Below are 12,117 nucleotides of genomic sequence, written 5' to 3'. Positions count from 1 at the left end.
GATTCAAACTTTAAGTTCTAGAATCATATCTTGTGATTTCTTGTGAATCAGGTCATTAATTGTGATTTTAAAAATCAAATCTTTTTCAAAACTAATTTCAATCATATCTTTTCAAAAATATCTTCCTATCTTATTTTTTTCAAAAATTTGATTTCAAAATATCTTCTCTAACTTCTTATCTCCTTATCTTTTCAAAATTGATTTTCAAAATTTGTTTCAACTAACTAACTAACTTTTTGTTTGTTTCTTATCTTTTTCAAAACCACCTAACTAACTCTCTCTCTCTATTTTTCGAAAATATCTCCCCTTTTTTTCAAAAAATTTCTTTTTAATTAACTAATTATTTTAATTTTTTGATTTTCATTTTCGAAAATTACTAACATTTTTCAAAAACTATTTTCGAAAATCACTAACTCTTTTTCAAAAATTATTTTCGAAAATTCTCCTTCTCTCTCATCTCCTTCTATTTATTTATTCATCTACTAACACTTCATCCCACCCAAATTCGAACCCCCTCTTCCATCTGTGTTCGAATTTCTTCTTCTTCTTTTCTTCTACTCACACTGGGACCTCTATACTGTGGTAAAAAGGACCCCTATTATTATTATTTTTCTGTTCTCTCTTTTTCATATGAGCAGGAGCAAGGACAAGAACATTCTTATTGAAGCAGATCCAGAACCTGAAAGGACTCTGAAGAGGAAATTAAGAGAAGCTAAATTACAACAATCCAGAGAGAACCTTTCAGAAATTTTCGAACAGGAAGAGGAGATGGCAGCCGAAAATAATAATAATGCAAGGAGAATGCTTGGTGACTTTACTGCACCTAATTCCAATTTACATGGAAGAAGCATCTCCATTCCTGCCATTGGAGCAAACAACTTTGAGCTGAAACCTCAGCTAGTTTCTCTGATGCAGCAGAACTATAAGTTTCATGGACTTCCATCTGAAGATCCTTTTCAGTTCTTAACTGAATTCTTGCAGATCTGTGATACTGTTAAGACTAATGGAGTAGATCCTGAAGTCTACAGGCTCATGCTTTTCCCATTTGCTGTAAGAGACAGAGCTAGAATCTGGTTGGACTCTCAACCCAAAGACAGCCTGAACTCTTGGGATAAGCTGGTCACGGCTTTCTTAGCCAAGTTCTTTCTTCTTCAAAAGCTGAGCAAGCTTAGAGTGGATGTTCAAACCTTCAGACAGAAAGAAGGTGAATCCCTCTATGAAGCTTGGGAAAGATACAAGCAGCTGACCAAAAAGTGTCCTTCTGACATGCTTTCAGAATGGACCATCCTGGATATCTTCTATGATGGTTTATCTGAGATATCAAAGATGTCATTGGATACTTCTGCAGGTGGATCCATTCACCTAAAGAAAATGCCTGCAGAAGCTCAAGAACTCATTGACATGGTTGCTAATAACCAGTTCATGTACACTTCTGAAAGGAATCCTGTGAATAATGGGACGCCTATGAAGAAGGGAGTTCTTGAGGTTGATACTCTGAATGCCATATTGGCTCAGAAAAAAATATTGACTCAGCAAGTCAATATGATTTCTCAGAGTCTGAATGGAATGCAAGCTGCATCCAACAGTACTCAAGAGGCATCTTCTAAAGAAGAAGCTTATGATCCTGAGAGCCCTGCAATAGCAGAGGTGAATTACTTAGGTGAACCTTATGGAAACACCTATAACTCATCATGGAAAAATCATCCAAATTTCTCATGGAAGGATCAAAAGCCTCAACAAGGCTTTAATAATGGTGGAAGAAACAGGTTTAGCAATAGCAAGCTTTTTCCATCATCCACTCAGCAACAGACAGAGAATTCTGAGCAGAATCCATCTAGCTTAGCAAATTTAGTCTCTGATCTATCTAAGGCCACTGTGAGTTTCATGAATGAAACAAGGTCTTCCATTAGAAATTTGAAAGCACAAGTGGGCCAGCTGAGTAAAAGGATCACTGAAATCCCTCCCAGTACTCTCCCAAGCAATACAGAAGAGAATCCAAAAGGAGAGTGCAAGGCCATTGACATAAGCACCATGGCCGAACCTGTAAGGGAAGGAGAGGACGTGAATCCCAAGGGGGAAGACCCCCTGGGATGTCCAGTGATCAATAAGGAGCTTCCCTCTGAGGAACCAAAGGACTCTGAGGCTCATCTAGAGACCATAGAGATTCCATTGAACCTCCTTATGCCATTCATGAGCTCTGATGAGTATTCCTCTTCTGAAGAGAATGAGGATGTTACTGAAGAGCAAGCTGCCAAGTTTCTTGGTGCAATCATGAAGCTAAATGCCAAATTATTTGGCATTGATACTTGGGAAGATGAACCTCCCTTGTTCATCAATGAACTAAGTGATCTGGATCAACTGACATTGCCTCAGAAGAGACAGGATCCTGGAAAGTTTATAATACCTTGTACTATAGGCACCATGATCTTTAAGGCTCTGTGTGACCTTGGTTCAGGGATAAACCTCATGCCCCTCTCTGTAATAGAGAAACTGGGAATCTATGGGGTACAAGCTGCTAAAATCTCATTAGAGATGGCAGATAATTCCAGAAAACAGGCTTATGGACAAGTAGAGGATGTGTTAGTAAAGGTTGAAGGTCTTTACATCCCTGCTGATTTCATAGTCCTGGATACTGGAAAGGAAGAGGATGAATCCATCATCCTAGGAAGACCTTTCCTAGCCACAGCAAGAGCTGTGATTGATGTGGACAGAGGAGAATTGATCCTTCAATTAAATAAGGACAACCTTGTGTTTACAACTCAAGGATCTCTCTCTACATCCATGGAGAGGAAGCAGAAAAAGCTTCTCTCAAAGCAGAGTCAACCAAAGCCCCCACAGTCAAACTCTAAGTTTGGTGTTGGGAGGCCACAACCACACTCTAAGTTTGGTGTCAAACCCCCATATCCAAACTCTAAGTTTGGTGTTGGGAGGTCTCAACAAAGCTCTGCACATCTGTGAGGCTCCATGAGAGCCCACTGTCAAGCTATTGACATTAAAGAAGCGCTTGTTGGGAGGCAACCCAATTTTTATCTAACTATATTTTTCTTGGTTATATGTCTCTACAGGTTCATAATCATGTAGAGTCACAAAATAAATATAAAAATTGAAAACGGAATCAAAAACAGCAGAAGAAAAATCACACCCTGGAGGAAGCATCTGCCTGGCATTCAACGCTAGAACAGAGCATTGTTCTGGCACTGAACGCCCAAAATGGGCAGTATTTGGGCGCTGAACGCCCAAAATGGGCATCATTTGGGCGCTGAACGCCAGAATTGCACCCTGGAGAGGAGCTGGCGCTGAACGCCCAGAACAAGCATGGTTCTGGCGTTCAACGCCAGAAATGGCCAGTAAATGGGCGTTGAACGCCCAAAATGGGCACCAACCTGGCGCTGAACGCCCAGAGTTGTGTGCAAGGGCATTTTACATGCCTAAGTTGGTGCAAGGTTGTAAATCCTTGAACACCTCAGGATCTGTGGACCCCACAGGATCACCTCAGGATCTGTGGATCCCACAGGATCATCTCAGGATCTGTGGACCCCACAGGATCATCTCAGGATCTGTGGACCCCACAGGATCCCCACCTACCTCCACTCACTTCTTCTCACCCCTCTTTCACACAATCCCATAAACACTCTTCCCCAAAACCCTTCACCAATCACCTCAATCTCTCTTTCCCATCACCTCTTCACCACTCACATCCATCCACTCTTCCCTATAAACCTACCTCATAAACTCCACCTACCTTCAAAATTCAAAATCAATTTCCCACCCAAACCCACCCTAAATGGCCAAACCTTAACCCCCCCTCCCTTCCCTATATAACGCCCTCCATTCTTCTTCAAATTCACACAACACAACACTCTCTTCTCTTCTTGGCCGAAACACAACCCCTTCTCCCACTCCTCCATATCTTCTTCTTCTTCCTCTATTCTTTCTTTTATTGCTCGAGGGCGAGCAATATTCTAAGTTTGGTGTGGTAAAAGCATAAGCTTTTTGTTTTTCCATTACCATTGATGGCACCTAAGACCGGAGAATCCTCTAGAAAAGGAAAAGGGAAGACAAAAGCTTCCACCTCCGAGTCATGGGAGATGGAAAGGTTCATCTCCAAAGCCCGTCAAGACCACTTCTATGATGTTGTGGCCAAGAAGAAGGTGATCCCTGAGGTCCCTTTCAAACTCAAAAGAAATGAGTATCCGGAGATCCGACATGAAATTCAAAGAAGAGGTTGGGAAGTTCTAACAAATCCCATCCAACAAGTCGGCATCCTAATGGTTCAAAAGTTCTATGCTAATGCATGGATCACCAAGAACCATGATCAAAGTAAGAACCCGGATCCAAAGAACTATGTTACAATGGTTCGAGGGAAATACTTAGATTTTAGTCCGGAAAATGTGAGGTTGGCGTTCAACTTGCCAAACATGGAAGAGAACGCACGCCCCTACACAAGGAGAGTCAACTTTGATCAAAGGTTGGACCAAGTCCTTATGGACATATGTGTAGAAGGAGCTCAATGGAAAATTGACTCAAAAGGCAAACCGGTTCAACTAAGAAGACTGGACCTTAAGCCTGTAGCTAGAGGATGGTTGGAGTTCATTCAATGCTCAATCATTCCCACTAGCAACCGGTCTGAAGTTACTATAGACCGGGCCATCATGATCCATAGCATCATGATTGGAGAGGAGGTGGAAGTTCATGAGATTATACCTCAAGAACTCTACAAGGTGGCTGACAAGTCCTCCACTATGGCAAGGTTAGCCTTTCCTCACCTCATTTGCCACCTATGCAATTCGGCTGGGATTGACATAGAGGGAGATATCCTCATTAAAGAGGACAAGCCCATCACTAAGAAAAAGATGGAGCAAGCAAGAGAGCCCATTCATGGAGCTCAAGAGACGTATGAAGCTCATCACAATGAGATCCCGGAGGTGCCTCAAATGCATTTTCCTCCACAAAACTATTGGGAGCAAATTAACACCTCCCTAGGAGAATTGAGTTCCAATATGGGACAACTAAGGGTGGAACATCAAGAGCACTCCATCATCCTTCATGAAATAAGAGAAGATCAAAAAGCAATGAGGGAGGAGCAACAAAAACAAGGAAGAGACATAGAAGAGCTCAAGGACATCATTGGTTCCTCAAGAAAGAAACGCCACCATCACTAAGGTGGATTCATTCCTTGTTCTTATTTCTTCTGTTTTTCGTTTTCTATGTTATGTGCTTATCTATGTTTGTGTCTTCATTACATGATCATTAGTAGTTAGTAACTTTGTCTTAAAGTTATGAATGTCCTAGGAATCCATCACCTCTCTTAAATGAAAAATGTTTTAATTCAAAAGAACAAGAAGTACATGAGTTTCGAATTTATCCTTGAACTTAGTTTAATTATATTGATGTGGTGACAATGCTTCTTGTTTTCTGAATGAATGCTTGAACAGTGCATATGTCTTTTGAAGTTGTTGTTTAAGAATGTTAAATATGTTGGCTCTTGAAAGAATGATGACTAGGAGACATGTTATTTGATAATCTGAAAAATCATAAAAATGATTCTTGAAGCAAGAAAAAGCAGCAAAGAACAAAGCTTGTAGAAAAAAAAAAGCAAGCAGAAAAAGCCAAAAGCTCTTAAAACCAAGAGGCAAGAGCAAAAAGCCAATAACCCTTAAAACCAAAAGGCAAGGGCAAATAAAAAAGATCCCAAGGCTTTGAGCATCAGTGGATAGGAGGGCCTACAGGAATAAAATCCTGGTCTAAGCGGCTAAACCAAGCTGTCCCTAACCATGTGCTTGTGGCGTGTAGGTGTCAAGTGAAAACTTGAGACTGAGCGGTTAAAGTCAGGGTCCAAAGCAAAAAAAAGAGTGTGTTTAAGAACCCTGGACACCTCTAATTGGGGACTTTAGCAAAGCTGAGTCACAATCTGAAAAGGTTCACCCAATTATGTGTCTGTGGCATTTATGTATCCGGTGGTAATACTGGAAAACAAAGTGCTTAGGGCCACGGCCAAGACTCATAAAATAGATGTGTTCAAGAATCATCATACTGAACTAGGAGAGTCAATAACACTATCTAAACTCTGAGTTCCTATAGATGCCAATCATTCTGAACTTCAATGGATAAAGTGAGATGCCAAAACTATTCAAGAGGCAAAAAGCTATAAGTCCCGCTCATATGATTGAAGCTCTGTTTCATTGATAGTTTGGAATTTATAGTATATTCTCTTCTTTTTATCCTATTTGATTTTCAGTTGCTTGGGGACAAGCAACAATTTAAGTTTGGTGTTGTGATGAGCGGATAATTTATACGCTTTTTGACATTGTTTTTAGTATATTTTTAGTAGGATCTAGTTACTTTTAGGGATGTTTTCATTAGTTTTTATGTTAAATTCACAATTCTGGACTTTACTATGAGTTTGTGTGTTTTTCTGTGATTTCAGGTATTTTCTGGCTGAAATTGAGGGACTTGAGCAAAAATCAGATTCAGAGGTTGAAGAATGACTGCTGATGCTGTTGGATTCTGACCTCCCTGCACTCAAAATGGATTTTCTAGAGCTACAGAACTCAAAATGGTGCGCTTCCAATTGCGTTGAAAAGTAGACATCCAGGGCTTTCCAGCAATATATAATAGTCCATACTTTGCCCAAGTTTAGACGATGCAAATTGGCGTTCAACGCCAGCTCTCTGCCCAATTCTGGCGTCCAGCGCCAGAAAAGGATCCAAAACCAGAGTTGAACGCCCAAACTGGCACAAAAGCTGGCGTTCAACTCCAAGAAGGACCTCTACACGTGCAACACTCAAAGCTCAGCCCAAGCACACACCAAGTGGGCCCCGGAAGTGGATTTATGCATCAATTACTTACTTTTGTAAACCCTAGTAGCTAGTTTATTATAAATAGGACATTTCACTATTGTATTTGACATCCTGAGTTTTATCTTCGGATCATAGTAGTCTTGGTTACTCCGGTTCCCCTCTGGGGCCGAGACCAATGAACTCCATTATCACTTATGTATTTTCAACGGTAGAGTTTCTACACTCCATAGATTAAGGTGTGGAGCTCTGCTGTTCCTCAAAGATTAATGTAAAGTACTATTGTTTTCGATTCAATTCATCTTATTTTGCTTCTAAGATATTCATTTGCACTTCAACCTGAATGTGATGAACGTGACAATCATCATCATTCCCTATGAATGCGTGCCTGACAACCACTTCCGTTCTACATTAGATTGAATGAGTATCTCTTAGATCTCTTAATCGGAATCTTCGTGGTGTAAGCTAGAATGATGGCGGCATTCAAGAGAATCTGGAAGGTCTAAACCTTGTCTGTGGTATTTCGAGTAGGATTCAATGATTGAATGACTGTTACGAGCTTCAAACTCACGAGTGCTGGGCGTTAGTGACAGACGCAAAAGGAGGGTGAATCCTATTCCAGCATGATCGAGAACCGACAGATGAATACCCGTGCCGTGACAGAGTGCGTTGACCATTTTCACTGAGAGGAGGGGATGTAGCCACTGACAACGGTGATGCCCTTGTATAAAGCCAGCCATGGAAAGGAGTAAGACTGATTGGATGAAGATAGCAGGAAAGCTAAGGTTCAGAGGAACGAAAGCATCTCTATTCGCTTATCTGAAATTCTCACCAATGATTTACATAAGTATTTCTATCCCTATTTTATTAATTAATTTCGAAAACCCCATTACTATTTTATATCCGCTTGACTGAGATTTACAAGGTGACCATAGCTTGCTTCATACTAACAATCTCCATGGGATTCGACCCTTACTCACGTATGGTATTACTTGGACGACCCAGTGCACTTGCTGGTTAGTTGTGCGAAGTTGTGAACCATGGTATTGGCATCATGTTTTTTTTTTTGGCGCCATTACCAGGGAAAGAAAGAGCGATGAATTTTACATAATCAAAGTGTAATCACAATTTCTATGCACCATTACTAAATAACCTTAAGTCACACAATTGACTTATACTCAAAAGATTATGCCTCAACCCATTTACTAAAAAGACATCATCAATGTAGGTAGAATGATTATTACCTACTTTTCTAACAACAACTATTTTACCTTTTCCATCATCTCCAAAGGTCACAAAACCTTCATCATAGTTGTTTAGTTTGATGAAAAAAGTTGACTTTCCAGTCATGTGCCTTGAGCATCCACTATCCAAGTACCACATGTCCCTTTTGTTCTTGGATGCTAGGCAAATCTGCAATAAAAACTTCAAGTAACCTTAGGTATCCAAATTAATTTGGATCCTTTGAAGTTAATCCATCTTGGTTGCCCAAGTGCATTGAAATCACACACAACATTGTAAATTTGGTTCCCTACAATTCTTTTTTCAATGAAGCATTGTGAATATGAGTGACCAAATTTTTTGTAGTTAAAACAATGATTTTCTGATGCATATTGCTGAAATTGAGGTGATTTATTATGCTGGAAATGATTAAATGATTGAAATTTTCTGGTTTTTGGAAGATGTGCTTTTCTTTTGACAAACTATTTTTTTGTTATAATTATTCCTCTTTTCAAAATCATTTCAACCAGAATTTTTGAAATCTTTTGGACTTTTCGAATGAGAAGTTTTGTTGTAAAATGGTGAATTTTTGAAAGCAGCCTCATTATTTGAAATGTATCCCAAGCTTGACCTATTTGATGTAGGTTCGGTTTTTTATGATGGCTCATTTTCACTAGTGTAAAATTCATCAAATTCCTCCTCATGTGTGGGAGCATATCCAAGACCAGGTTTGTTGGATTGGATTTGATTTTTGATGAAGAAGCCACAAATTTCATAGAGGAATCATTAAAAACTGTACTTTCCTTGGTCACATAACCTAAACCAGATTTTTCAAATAATTGTCTTTGACTTGCAAGTAATTTGTCCAAGTTACTAGAACTTTGAGCAAATTTTGCTAAATCACCATTCAGCCTCTTAATCATTTCATTTAATCTTTCGTTTTCAGCAATAAGCTCTTGAGAAGGATCCACAATGTACTTTCCCTTTAATTTTTCAAGTTCAGATTTTAAAAATCTGTTTTCTTCAATAATATCCAAAGCACATTCAGTTCATTCACCTTTTTTCTCAAAAAATCATTTTCAGCTTGCAACATATCTCTTTTAGATTTGAATTTAGTGTACTTATCCAACAGTTTTGAGGAATTTAGTGTAAGATCATCAATTATATCATGTAAATCATCTATGAACAAGTCATAATAATTTACCTCATCAATTTGATCATTACCAGCCATGAAGCAGATTTTATCTTTACCTTCAGAATCTTCTTCCTCATTCGAGTAATTCTCAAGTTCCTCCTAAGATGTCATGAGCACTCTCTTCTTTTCTTTCTTCCCTTTGTCCTTCTTGAGCTTCGGACAGTTGAGCTTAAAATGTCCAGCCTTCTTGCATTCCTTTGAGCTTGAACCCTTGTACTTGCCTTTGTTCTTCATCATCCTTCTAAGTCTCCTAACAAAAAACATAATTTCATCATCTGAAATATCATCACTAGACTCACTCTCTTTTACTTCTATTTTTGACTTGAGGGCTATTCCCTTTTTCTTTGAGTCTGGGTTTGTGCGTGTGGCTTCATAAGCAAGGAGTTTTCCTCTCAGCTCATCATAGGTTATAGGGCTTAGGTTATTGCTCTCGGCTAGGACAGTGGCAGTGGTTTCCCATTCCTTTGTGAGGCTTCTAAGGAGTTTTCTCACTAGGATTTGTTCTGAGTAGTTTGTACCCATAGCATCAACGTTGTTGATTATGATTGAGAATCTCTCAAACACTTCATCAATGCTTTCTCCATCCTTCATATTAAACATCTCGTACTCTTTTCACAGCATATCAATCCTCGTTTCTTTGACTTGTTTAGTGCCTTCATGTGTAACCTGGAGTTTTTCCCAGATTTCTTTGGTTGTCTTGCATCTAGACACCTTTCGATACTCTTCAAAGCTGATAGCATAGTGAAGAAGGTTGATGGCTTTAGCATTCAGCTCCATTTTCTTCTTGTCGTCATCATTCCATTCAGCTTCTTCTTTTGGAGTCACAACTCCATCAGCACTTATTTTTGTTGGACTTGGGACCGCTTACAACAATCTTCCATATGTTGTAGTCAATGGATTGAATGAAGATCCTCATCCTCTCTTTCCAGTAGGCATAGTTCTTTCTGTTGAAGAAGGGAGGCCTATTGTTTGACTGGCCTTCAGTTAGAGTGTATGTAACTGTGGTTATGCCCAAGTTGTTCGCCATTGGACCTTTGCTCCAAGAGGTGAAGCTTAATTCTTGAGACCAAGGCTCTTGATAGCAATTGAAGGTTGTAGAAGGCTTAGAGAAGGGGGGTTGAATCTATGACCTTCTTTTAAGTTACTAAAATAACCCTTTTTAAAGCAGACTTTCAATCTGAATCTATTTGAACTCAGCAGTGGAAAATTTATGAGACAATTTATTTTTGTCTCATGAATATCAGAAAACAGAACAGAGCAGGGAAGAGAAAAGTTGACACCATCATGTATCCTGGTTCAGTTGCCTTGTGCAATGCAACCTACATCTAGTCTCCACCACAACAGTGGTGAAATTTTCACTATAGTTAAAGTATTACATACACCAATTCCACAGGATTGACACAATCCTTTCACTCTCAAGTTCTAACCTAACTTGACTTGGTTATGCTAATACCTAACTATTCACTCTTAGTGCTCACCCAACTAAGAAAGGGGTATCTCACTGGTACAAGATACAAGATACATAATCAACCTAAAGAAATCTGAAATCACTTTAGACTTTTCACTCATGTGTATCTCTCTGCCTCTTTCCACTCTTAGGCTCTTTCAATGACTCTCTCATTCAACCTTTTACCTCAAGAAATTATAGAAAGATAAAGATTAAAAAGAAAATTACAATCTGTGAAACATGAAGGAGATTGATGCTTCAACAGCCTCTTTGCTATGTTATAAACCAGATTTGCTTGCCTCTGATTCAGTTCCTCATTCTGGCGGAATGCTCCTTTGACTAGGAAGCATTGTCCAAGTTGATGAACTTCTTCAGAGAACTCTTCTCAGAACATACACCTCAAAACACTGGTTATCTCTCCTTGGGTTCTGAATGATGAGAAATCTTCTTTTGTATCTCCTTGCATGTTGCTGAGTTGTTCTCTCCTAGGTCAACCCTCAAGTTGTGTGCTTCACCAACTCACTACATCACCTTTTTTCAGTTAATTCTCAAATTAGGAATTTTGGTTCTGACCTTCTCTTGTTGACCGAAAGTCACAGGATAGCAGAAACAAATATTTTCAATGGTAAATCCAGATCTTGGCCATTGAAACACTACTTGGTCCCCAAGACACAATTTTGACCATAGATTCACAATAGTGTTAAATAGAGATCAACTTTTCCATGTAACCCAATTGGAGTGACAGAGAGTTAAAGTTGAAGAGAAGAAAATGAGATGCATGTAGAAGGAAATAAATCACCATTAGCTTCTGACTTCTCTTGATACAGTTTGATGTGGGTGATTAGACTTCAACCTTTTTGCTAAACCTTCTTTTTCTTGCTTCTTTGGTGAATAGCTTAGGAACTAAGCTCTCTCTTACTTCTCTGATTTCTGACCAAGAGGGAAAAAGGTGAACGTTGCTTTTGGTGAAAGCAAATTGGAGGGATTTGCTTGCTATCGGGCTTGGATCGGTTCTTTTCATTCAGCCCATTGATTTCTTTGGTTTGATTTCTTTGGGCTTTCTTTGTTTGTACAACCCATTAGCATTGGTTTTATTTTCATCCTATTGGGTTGCTGCAACAATGAATTTTGGCCTGCAACATTTAATAAAAAATAATCAACACTAATTAGTTAATTTGCCCAATAAAATAGTGTTTGTCATCATTAATTAATTTAGTTAATTTCTTAACTCAACAAACATCTATCCATTCTTTAATTATACCCAAATCAGAAGCAACATCCAACAAGTCGGATCAATGCTACTCAAACCCTACATCAATCAACACCCTTTATTCAACACTAACCAAGTATCATCCATTATTTGCTATTTACTCATCAAAAACATTAAAGTGTAAGTTGGATTTGGTTTAAAAAAAAAAGAATGGGAAAGGTAATGATTAATAAATCAGAATATGGCC

General features: G+C 38.9%; 1 non-coding gene across 1 annotated transcript; it reads right to left on the bottom strand.

Moving 5' to 3' along the window:
• Positions 1–1,164: 1,164 nt before the first annotated feature.
• On the bottom strand, positions 1,165–1,272 carry LOC112781468 (small nucleolar RNA R71). The gene has a single exon (XR_003192244.1). It is a non-coding gene; the product is annotated as a small nucleolar RNA R71 (small nucleolar RNA).
• Positions 1,273–12,117: the final 10,845 nt, after the last annotated feature.

Source organism: Arachis hypogaea, chromosome 19, assembly GCF_003086295.3.
Source record: "Arachis hypogaea cultivar Tifrunner chromosome 19, arahy.Tifrunner.gnm2.J5K5, whole genome shotgun sequence".
NCBI classification, from domain to species: Eukaryota; Viridiplantae; Streptophyta; class Magnoliopsida; order Fabales; family Fabaceae; genus Arachis; species Arachis hypogaea.
The sequence above is the reverse complement of the archived record's forward strand: the minus strand, read 5'-3'. Positions and strand labels throughout refer to the sequence as shown.